Below are 11,246 nucleotides of genomic sequence, written 5' to 3' on the forward strand. Positions count from 1 at the left end.
ACGCGATCAAAACCGAGAAATGATGCATGATCCCAATTTCGAACCACCAGTGGTACATTGAACGCTAAACAGGTTAAACAGGGAAAGTTTTAAATGGGTTTTTAGCCTCTAAACATGTTCAGTATGTCATTACCAGTGCCTACCCATGTGTAGTGATTCCTTCTGAGGGAACACAATGAATCTGACTGCAGTAGATGTGATAGAAAGGCATAAAAACATTGTGTTAAATGCTCTGTGTTTGTGTTAAATCCATACCTCTGTTTCTTTCCTCTTGTCAGGTAAAGTCCACACTAGTCAATTGTCGGTGTCATACAATCCAATGTTCCAAAATGTATTTTTTTCCACATAAAAAAGATTTTCTGTTGTTATGTCCTTAGTGTAGGGTGACCATATTTTGATTTTCAAAAAATGCTTGGCCCGACCTTGAGACACAAATTCAGAGGTTGGGCTCAGAGGTTAAAGAACATACTTTATGGTACAAACATAATTTATGTAATAAAACAAAATCTGTAACAACCTGTAACAAAATAATAGCTCTCTTTTCAAATGATATAATAATAATAATAATAATAATAATAATAATAATAATAATAAATAAATGTGAAAATAATCTGTCTTCTGAGTTGTAAAATCCAGCTTCAACTAAGTATATTTTAAAACCTTTTCAATGTAATACATTTTTCATATACTGAAACATACGTGCTACCTTTGCACATGGTGCAGTCCGACCCCCACTTGTCTCAACTGGGATGGTACGTGAAAAGTTTTTTGTGCAGTTCAACTGTGAAGCTGCACTTACACTTTGACATTTTGTGTTCAATACTGCTCCGCTGTCTCATCTGCTCCCTGTATGTGCTCCGCTGTCTGATCTGCTCCTTGTATGTGCTCCCTGTCTGATCTGCTCCCTGTATGTGCTCCCTGTCTGATCTGCTCCCTGTATGTGCTCCATGTCTGATCTGCTCCCTGTATGTGCTCCATGTCTGACCTGCTCCGTGTATGTGCTCCCTGTGTGATCTGCTCCCTACATGTTTCTCTTTGCCCAAGGCAGCCTCTCGGGAATTATGTCACGCAACAAAGTACAGTAGTATTGTGTGCAGAGCACCAGTCAATTTAAGTAAACGCTTTATGGTCCCATGAAAACCAGCGAAAACCAGACATTTTCATGAATTTATAAAAAGTGGACAATGTTTGGGCAAAAAAGGACGTTTGGTCACCCTACCTTAGTAATGACTATGTAGAAAAAAGGCTGTTAACGGACACCACAGTGGAGCCAGGTGAGCTACAAGAGCTATCGTGCATGTGCACAGGTAACTAAGCAACGGTGGGCTCTTGAACTTTTGACCTGCTGCAGCCGGCCGCTCTGCTCTTGCTAAAGCAGCGGTGAAGCTGATAAAACTTTTCTGGCTTAAACACATCAGGTAATATAACGTTATGTGTGTTGTGGAAGAGTGCTAAGCTAGCTAGCAAATGAGCAAGCCAACCATTCGGCAAGGTGACGTATTATGTGTGACAAGATATTAGGGGTGATTCGAGTATCCGGCTGAAACGAGTATCCGGTACGGATAAAGCACTTTTGCCGAGAACAAGTATTATACGAGTAATATGAGTCAATATCCGTGCTCGGATTGAATACAACTCCTCAACTGGCCGCGCAGCGTTCTGTGATAATCACAGCGCCCCCTCGCACACAACATGGAGAAATGCGCTCCCTCGACCTCTCTCTCTCTCGCTCTCTCTCGCTCTCTCTATTTCTCTCTCTGTCTCTCTCTCTCTCTCTCTCTCGCTCCCGCTCCGTCAGGCAGTCAATCGGGTCTGCGGATCTGTTCCGTTAACGTTTAGGGTTTCTTCAGCTTCAGGTTTGTTTTTAACTTCCGTTTATAGTAGCTACTTACACAGTAACCAGTAGATTTCTGGTGAACGTGGGTTTCAGACACGCTGGTTAAATCGGTTAAATCGGCATCGGTTAAATGCAACTCCCGTTGCTCTCTGCCATCGGAGATTTTTTTTTTTTTACTGTCAGCTGCCCTCCGCCCCCTCTCTCTCTGTGTCTCTCTCTTACTCACACACACACACACACTCACACACACATATACCTGGTGTGGAAATAAAAAAAAAAAAAATCACACTGATCATAAAAAAATAAAAAGTTAAAAAAAGAAAGTTATATTGAGTATGAAAACTCTTGTTCATTACATTTTACTTCATAATTGCAACGGCATGTGTTGTATTCATTGTTGCAAAACCTTCTGTATATAGTTTGTTTGTTACCATGACAACACCATTGATCTGAAGCTTGATGCTGTCATGTAAATAGTTTTCAAATCAGCAATAAATATAACAATTTTATATCAACTCATATCAATTGCATGCTTAAATAACATACCGGTTAAAGCCCCACACATTTCAAGAGAGCCCAACCCACTTCCCGTTTAAATTTGACCACATCCGGTTCAGGCCCCGCCCAGCCCGAGTACGGATCCGGATACAGATAATTCATGTGGTAAACAGATACAGATACAGATACAGATAATGCTGTACTCGCTCATCCCTACAAGATATGTATATATATAGTAACTGAGCGGGATAGTGACAAACTAAGACTTTATTAACTTGCAAAGTTGTCCTCTAAATTGACGCATATCATATGTGCAATTTCATGGCTCAATCGTTATGGGATTAAAAAAAATGTATTCCCTACTCGTTTGCTTCCGTACATATTCTTTTCCAAATTAAGGTCCCTTCTTGAATTTAGCTAGCTTGCAATGGCAATGCTAATCACCATGCTAATCACTAGCTAGTTAGTTAGTTAGCATACATAAATTTGCCAACTTTAGATTGATGACTAACAGTATTTCACTTATTAGTTGATTATATTTAAGTCTATCATAATTTAATGGAAAACTCTACTTAAAGCAAGTACTCTTTCCATAGACTAACAATAATGGACGAAGCTTCCAGGTCTGAAAAGTGAAACCAATGCGGAAATGCCTTATATTTGAATTTTATCTAATTTCCAGCAGAGGAGACTCTTCTGGTTGTAAAAATAAGTGTATTATATAATGGCTTTAGTTGCTACTTCTAAGTCTTTTAAAAGAGCCTGATGTTCATTTTTCTAAATTATGGTCCTTTTTATTAGGGATGAGCGAGTACAGCATTATCTGTATCTGTTTCTGTTTAGCACATGAATTATGTGTATCTGTATCTGTACTCGGACTATAATTTAACCCGGAAGAATGCAATCATGGTCAGTTGAGAGTTTTAATCTCAGCTGAAAAAATTAAATTTTTCCTTCCACTCTCTAGTCACACACACACCTGGCTCAGGTGAGGTCTAAATATGGAGTTAACACCCCCTGACGTCATCATCATCACAGTTAACATGATCGACAGTAATTGTAATCAGCATCATCAGAATATCAGTAGGATTATAAATGACCTGCATTTGAAAAGGATAAAACTAAAATCAGTGTAATGGCTTCAACACTCCGGCCCCTAATTGACCGGTAAAGGGAAATTTACACATTTATGCATGGTAAGCATACACTCAAAAGTCCTTTGTGACAATATTCAAGATTGTCCATAAAATGTCCAATATAATCCAAAATAAATAATCAGTTTAGTTTCGATAGTCCGTTTTGTGAAACAAGTTAATAAAGCTTCAACAAAAGAGTTCAATGTAGATCCTTGTGCAAGATGAAAAAAGAAAAAACAAGGTTCAACCGAAGTCCTTTCAGGGGTTTAGTAATAAAAAAGCATATGTTGGAGCGGTGTCATCAGGGCAGGTCTTGTAGAAGGCAGAGCTTTGTGATGTGCCTTTCCAAGGAGCCCTTGGTGTCTTGATCTTGACTCAACGTATATGTCCCTTTTTATTGGGGAAGATGTCTGTGATTCTGCCCATCGGCCAGTAGTTGCACGGTGAGCTTTCATCGATGATCAGAACTATATTTCCATCCTTTAGATTCTTTTTAACCTTATTCCATTTCTGTCTTTCTTGTAGCAAAGGGAGGTACGCTCATGTCCAGCGTTTCCAGAAGAGATCAGCTATGTATTGGGTCTGTTTCCATCTTCTTCTGGAATAGGTATCCTTTTTGTCGAACAGTCCAGATGGAAGAGTAGGCCTTTTCCTCATTTGAAGCAGGTGGTTGGCTGTCAGAGGTTCTGGATCTTTAACATCCTGAGACAAGACTGTGATGGGCCGGTCATTCATGATCGCCTCTACTTGGCATAGAGCTGTTTGGAGACTCTCGTCATCCAGGGTCTGTTCCCTTGTGATGGAGTAGAGGATCTTCTTGATTATCCGAAAGAGCCACTCCCATACTCCTCCATGGTGAAGTCCGTAGGGAGGATTGAATGTCCATTTGATACCTCCAGCGTGAATCTAATGTTGGATTTTACCAAGGTTAAGGTGAGACAGTGCTTCTCGAAGCTCCTGTTCTGTCCCAACAAAATTCATATCGTTGTCGGAAACAATCTCCTTCACTTGGCCTCGTCTGCAGATGAATCGTTGGAGTGTGGTAATTGATGGTTGTGCCGGGGTGATTGAGAAGAAGAAAATGTCTGACTCAATGTCCCATCCCGTGCCAAGAGCTCTTTCTAGGGGCAGTTTGTCTTTATCGAGGTCTAGATCTTTGACCTCTTTTGTTCTCTCTTCAGCTGGAACAGAGGCAAGGACGGCTCGACTGTTACTGGTCCATTTGGTGAGCTTAAATCCACCTGTGGCGCATACTGATCTGAGCTCCTTTACCTGACAGATTGCTTGGCTCTCCTTTGCGACAGATTTGAGACAGTTGCCTACATAAAAGGTATGACGAATGGTGCTTAGGACTTCAGCGCCACACTTTCCTTCATCATCATCAGCCGTCTGCTTCATTGCAAAGTTGGCACAGCTCGGTGATAAGACTGCTCCGAAGAGATGCACCATCATCCCGTACTCTGCTAGCGGTTGCTTGGTGTCACCATCTGGCCACCACAGGAATCTGAGGAAGTCCACATCATCTTTAGGTATTCTTCCTCGATGGAACATTCCTTCAATGTCCGCCATCACTGCTACTGGTTCTTGTCGGAATCTAAGGAGTACACCAAACAAGGTGTTCGTAAGGTCAGGACCCTGCAGCAGCTCAGAGTTCAGGGAAGTTCCTTGAAATGAAGAGGTACAATCAAACTTTTTTTCTGTTGGTAGACACCATGGTGAGGGATGTACCACAGTCTACCATCTTTGCGGGGGAGTTGTTCCTCTGCCACTCTTTCTGCATGCCCTCTTCTCAAAACATCACTCATGAAGCCATTACAGTCCTTCCAAAAGGCTTTGTCTTTCTGGAATTTCTGGAAAAAGACTCATTGCTCTTTGTTCCGCCACTGTCTTGTTGTTTGGCAGGCTGGCGTTATCCTGACGGAACGGAATTCGTATTTCATAGTGGCCATCTTTCTTTTGACTGAGCTGTTCATTACATGTAAGAATTTCTTGTCTTCAAATTAGTTTTCTTGTTTTTCATTATAGGCCAACTCTGAGAAGTCCTGGTTGTATTGGTGGACAAGAAGGTCTTCCAGCTTAACCACCAATATTTTATTTGATGTTATCCGAGGTTGACCATGATCATCCATAAATGCAGTACTGCAGAGGGGTCCATTTATAGTTCAACCTAGACGTGTTAGGACTGCGTAAGGCCCCTCTCCTTGGCTATTGATCACTCTCAGGTGCTCCATAGCCTTTGGGACATTTGCACCGATCAATAGGCCCACTTCGGCTTTGATGGGTCTTAAGTGGACATCCTTTAGGTAAAGCCATCCCTTTATGTCCATTTCTGTGGGAATATTTTCTTCACTAACAGGAATGGCATTTTGTGTGAAGACCTCAGGAAGCTCTATGAAGCTATTGCCATCCAGGCTACATACTTCTATTTCTCTCATAGCATGGGTTTTCACAGGCTTCTCATGACCCATCGTTCGGAGTAGGATCTCTGTTTTCTTTCCTCTGACAGACAATTATTCCATCAGTTTCTCCGTGACAAAAGTAGCATTGCTTCCACGGTCTAGAACGCATAGGTTTCAATCAAACATCTACCTTTATGTGCCTTTATCCTTGCGGGTACCACTGCTAGCTTGTAGTCTGTGGTTCTGGTTCCTGTTTGTGCTGCTGATGACACCATAGCAATTTGTGCTGCCGATGAAACTTTAGCAATGTTATTGCTCCTGTTGTCTGAATCCTGCTTAACTGCTGGCTTTGGATTTCCTGGAGTAAAGTTCTCTATATGAAGGACAGTCAGATGTTTCTTCTCACAGGAACAACACGTGAGACGTTTCTTGCATTCTTTACTCGTATGACCTTTAATCAAGCAGGCAAAGTAGAGTCCATTTTTCTTTAGCAGCTCAACTTTCTCTTTGTGGGGAATCTTTGTTATGATCTCACATTTTTCCATCACATGATCTCCTTTACAGAAAACGCAAGGCTTGACAAAAGCGCCGAGGCTGTACGGATGCCCTCTGGCTTTCCTCTTCTTTTCTGTGCATTGGTCTTGATGTCTTGGAAACGACAGTCGTAGCAAAGCTTTTCTTGCAGCTAGATCTCATGAATGGTAAGTCCCTTTTGGATTTCCTTCCATTTGTGCTTCCAGCAGGGTCGTGGATACCCCCCAAAACAGGATCTTGAATGATTCTGGCCTGTTTTCCCACAAACAGAACAAGGTCATGGAATTTAGGTCTCTGCTGTGTTCTTTCAGTGATGTCACATACAACGGACCGCCACTTCTCTCAAAGTTTAAATGAGAGTTTGGCAACAAGTCTTTTCATGTTAGATGGTGAGTCCAGCTCTGACATGAATGGAAGCTCCTGAACTGCATTACCACAGCCTCTTAGATAGAGGGCGTAGCTGTGAAGTGCCTTTCCATCATCTGTACGTATTTGGTTCCAGTTTAAGGCCTTTTCGACGTATGCGGATGTGACTTTAAAATCGTCGCCGAAATGATACTTAAGTAGGCGCTTTGCTTCCTCATAAACAGTTGTTGCGTTCATGTGAAAGCAGCTTTGAACAAATTCTTTTGGCTGACCTACAGTATACTGTTCCAGGAAGTACAGCCGATCCTCGTTACTGTTGGTTTTGTCCTCGATGTTGTGCTTAAAAGCCTTCATAAACGGCCTGAATGTGAGAGGATCACTGTCGAACACCAGCACTTCCCTTCTAGGGAGTTTAGATTCTTTCTAGGGGTGGGCGGATCGATCTAAATATCGATAGTATCGATACCAACGCTGGTATTGGTATTTGATCGATACAACTGTAATTGAATCGATATTTTAATTTAGATATCTCTCCTCTACGTTCACTATACTTTACTTATGTCTTCCACCTTCCTGAGCAAACGGCGCTTTCACGTCTTGGCCCACATTGCTCCTCCTCCCCCTCCTGCTCCTCTGCTGTGATTTGTTGTTGTGTCGTCACGTGACTCACTGACACAACGCGCAGAGGAGCAGCGAGACTGATAGCACATTGAATGAGAGATCAGGATGGCCGAGAGGAAGAAAAGTGTTGTGTGGAGCTATTTTACGGCACTAAATGATAATACTGCAACTTGTGATACGTGTAAAAAGAGCATTCGATACTGTGGCAACACTACAAACCTATACAAACACTTAAAAACACATGACAAGGAAAATGCTGATCTACAAAAACGAAGAAGTGACGAGGGAAATCAATGCACTTCCACAGAGGACCCCCGGCACAGAGACAGAGTTCGTATGGAGAGTCATTTCAGAGAGGCAGAGAATACCCGGGTAGCTTGTAAGAGTAGGCTAATATTATGTTAGTCATGTCATATTGCGTCTTGTGCATTAGTTAGTGTGATTGCTCAAAAATAAGACATCGCAACATTTTTGTTATTCTTTATTTATTTATTTTTTTAAAAGGCTGTAAAATTTGGTTTGTATTCATTCTACAGCGCCTAATAACTAATAATTGTGTGCACTTCAATACATTAATAAAAACAATATTGCCTAAAGAATTGATCATTCATTCACCTCAGAAATAATGAAATGCTCTCCCCTACACAAAAGTATTTTTTTAAGTAAAAAGTATCGTATTGGTATCGGTATCGGCAACACGGACCATATATGTATTTGGTATCGGATCGATACCAAATTTTGCAGTATCGCCCACCACTAATTCTTTCTGCTGCATCACCAGCAGATACGCCAAGTCGGCTTGTCTTTGTATAATGTTTGTGAGGTCGATGCTCTGAGCCGTTTCACCTGTGGGAGTGGATGCGCCTCGCCTGCGTGGTCCATCAGATACAACAAACCTGATTCCTGATTCCAGTTTATGGTGGGTACTGAGTGTGGATCATTTTCTGTGAGAGTGTTTTAGGTATGGTTACTATCCGTACAAACTCCAGTTGTGCCAGGCTTCCTTCTATTTTATCAGATGCATTAACTTGGTCATCCTTTTCTTTTCCAAATTCTGAGGCTTCATCACTCTCAAATTCCTCCAGAGCCTTTATCCTTGCATCAGCAGCAGCAATATCTGCTTCCAAGTCCAAGGATTCCATTTTTAAACCCAGCTGATGCTTCACCCTTTCTAATTCATGTTTCCTTTTGAGAGCTTCAGCTCTGGCCTGCAGAGCAGCTTTGTCTGCCGCAGCCTTCATGCGTACTGAAACAATGGATGATGATTTGTATCCTTTAGAGCTCTTTGATCCAATCTATGAGACACTGTCCTTTGATCCAGTCTGTGAGAAACTGTCCCCAGCATCCACAAGAGCTTTTGGGTCGGACTGAGTTTTTATCCATTGCTCCACCTCATTCAGAAAAACATTGAAATTAGCCATTTCTGGCTCATAACAGTCCAAAGTTTCATTAATGTACTCTCTGGCAATTTTATGAAACACACCGTGTCCTAAAATATGTTGGAAAGTGGTCTATTATTGTTTTGATTGTAAAATTGACTTTCATTGTTTTTTCCCCACATTAACTTAAATTAACGGGCATTTAGCTGTATAATTTCTTTTCTTTCTTAGTGGGGTTAGTTTTCTTTCTTTTTTTAAATATTATTATTAACGGGTAAGTGCGATAATGCTGATGAGCAATGTGCAATTCTAAAGATGGTAATAGGCTCAGATATAGCTTTAGAGACCCCTTATCAGTCCCTCCAGGACTTTGTGATGTTGCGAACGCACCAATTCAATCAATCACCGCAATATTTGTGCAACCCTTAATTTTGACCAATAACTGCAACTTTTGGGAAGATTTGCCCATAAACGGGATTTTCCTGCAACTTCAACCAATCCCAGCAGTCCCACATGCCAGACTTTGTATCAGTATGTGACTCACTTGTGAGAACCAATGAACAAGCAGGAGTGAGAAGTGGTTGACATCACATGTACGTCGCCAAATTCATTTCCTCATGTAATTCGAATATCTCACATTCACCAGCAAAACGCACAGCAAAAGGCTGTGCAAAACATTTCAGACCGTCTTACCAACCTGTTTACATTTTAACATCAATGTATGCTGTAATGATTTTCCCACTGATGTAGCTGAAAGTTGCTGTTTCAATCCTTTCGGCTCTCCGCAGCGGGCTCAGTGTGCAGTTGTTAATAGAAGTTTTAATCATGTTAACACTTTTCATTTGTCTTGTAGGTGTTTTAATGACCCTGTCTGTTACCCACTGTGTCTGGAAACAACATGAAACCGACATGGAGAGAAAGCAAACCTTTTAAAAGCCTCTTAAACATACATTCAGTCATAGCACTTAGGTAAATGAGCCCATTATCATGCCTTTTTGCAATTTGCAATAATCTAATGAGAAAGTGCTGCTCGCTGAGTAAACTATAAAACAGCAACATACCAGAGAGTTACTGCTGTAAAAGCTATTAATTATACTGTCTTGTTAATTGCTATGGTAACAAATTGCCAATTAGCTGCACAAAAAAATATTTGTGTGACATACATCCATCCAGTCATAAAAGCTTTATTTCCCGAGGACCATTGGTCTTTTACTATGGTGACTCGCTGTGGTACATCGACACATTTCATATGCAAGCTTTGATGAGAAATCTTGTGGATAGAAGATGTGGGCTTATAACTGCAAATTTCACTGATCTAAACAAGCAAAGTTCTGAGTGAAACATCCTGGGAGTTCTTACAAAAACAAAACGTCCAAGGACACAGATTTTTAGATACAAAATTTCAGCCTTCAAATACTGACGCTTAATACCAGCAGGTCATGCTGTCTTCCTTGGTCATTTATCTGACTCACATTTGGCCATGTTGCTAACTTTGTCTGTGTGCTGTTTGGTGCTGGTGTACAACGGCCATATCAGAGCTGTTCACTGAAAACAGCTGCCTCCTGCTGGAAACCAGGTTGAAGAGCGCCTTGGGACTGAACCAAAATAGTAAAATGGGCTTCAGAAAACAAAAACAAGGAGCTAAATGAAGCTGTAGCTTAGCTTGCTACATTTATTTGGGGGCTAATATAGGGTGACCAGATGTCCCCGGTTTCCGGGGACAGTCCCCGGTTTTAGTGACCTGTCCTCGGCTGGATCTGTCCCCGGAAATGTCCCTGGCTTTCACTGTGACTGACAGACCCGAAATTGGAATGAAAGAAAGAAAATACTGACCAGACGGAGCCAATAGTCGCACACCCTACACCCGTAGGCTCCAGACAGCAGAGCCAGCGCTGCTCAGAGCTCAGAGATGTATTAGAAGCCGTATTTTACAATCTTAAAATCACTGATTATTTACATGGAGTCTGGTGGGTTTAGCAAACGCAATTACGCGGACTTTTATGATTTAAAAAAGATCTTAATCTTTGACATAATGGTTGACCTCCTCAGAAATCCTTTCCATATTGTTTTCAGACACTTAGAATATTAATCTGAGTCTGTCAGCAAAACGAGCACTTTTATGAACGTAAACACAAGCTGGACAATTATCGTATTAACACACATTGTAGTTTGTTTCTCTGCTGCCGACTGCAGAGATCTCGTTTAATACTGCATCAATGTCAAAGGAAAATATTTCCTCAATAGTTTTTATTGTATCTGATTCTCAATGAGCTGTTGCAGAAAGAAGCCTTGAGAAATAAAGCAAAAGCTGTCAGTAGTTCAGTACATTACAACATTGTGAAATATTAAGACTTTTTATTTTGAAATATTAGGACTTTCTATCTTGAAACATTCCCCTCTGAGGTGTAGTGGAGTGGAATGTGAATTTGTAGCAGGGGTGAGTCTACGATCAGACCTTGGGGGGGGGGGGGGGGGG

At 41.3% G+C, this 11,246-nt stretch overlaps 1 long non-coding RNA gene across 1 annotated transcript in view; it reads right to left on the reverse strand.

Moving 5' to 3' along the window:
* Positions 1 to 677: 677 nt before the first annotated feature.
* The window catches only part of LOC117942524, a 20,651-nt gene continuing 10,082 nt past the window's right edge, over positions 678 to 11,246 (reverse strand). The window contains exon 3 of the long non-coding RNA XR_004656144.1: positions 678 to 688. This is a non-coding gene — a long non-coding RNA (uncharacterized LOC117942524). The remainder of the gene's footprint in view (positions 689 to 11,246) is intronic.

Source organism: Etheostoma cragini, chromosome 3, assembly GCF_013103735.1.
Source record: "Etheostoma cragini isolate CJK2018 chromosome 3, CSU_Ecrag_1.0, whole genome shotgun sequence".
In the NCBI taxonomy this organism is placed as follows: Eukaryota; Metazoa; Chordata; class Actinopteri; order Perciformes; family Percidae; genus Etheostoma; species Etheostoma cragini.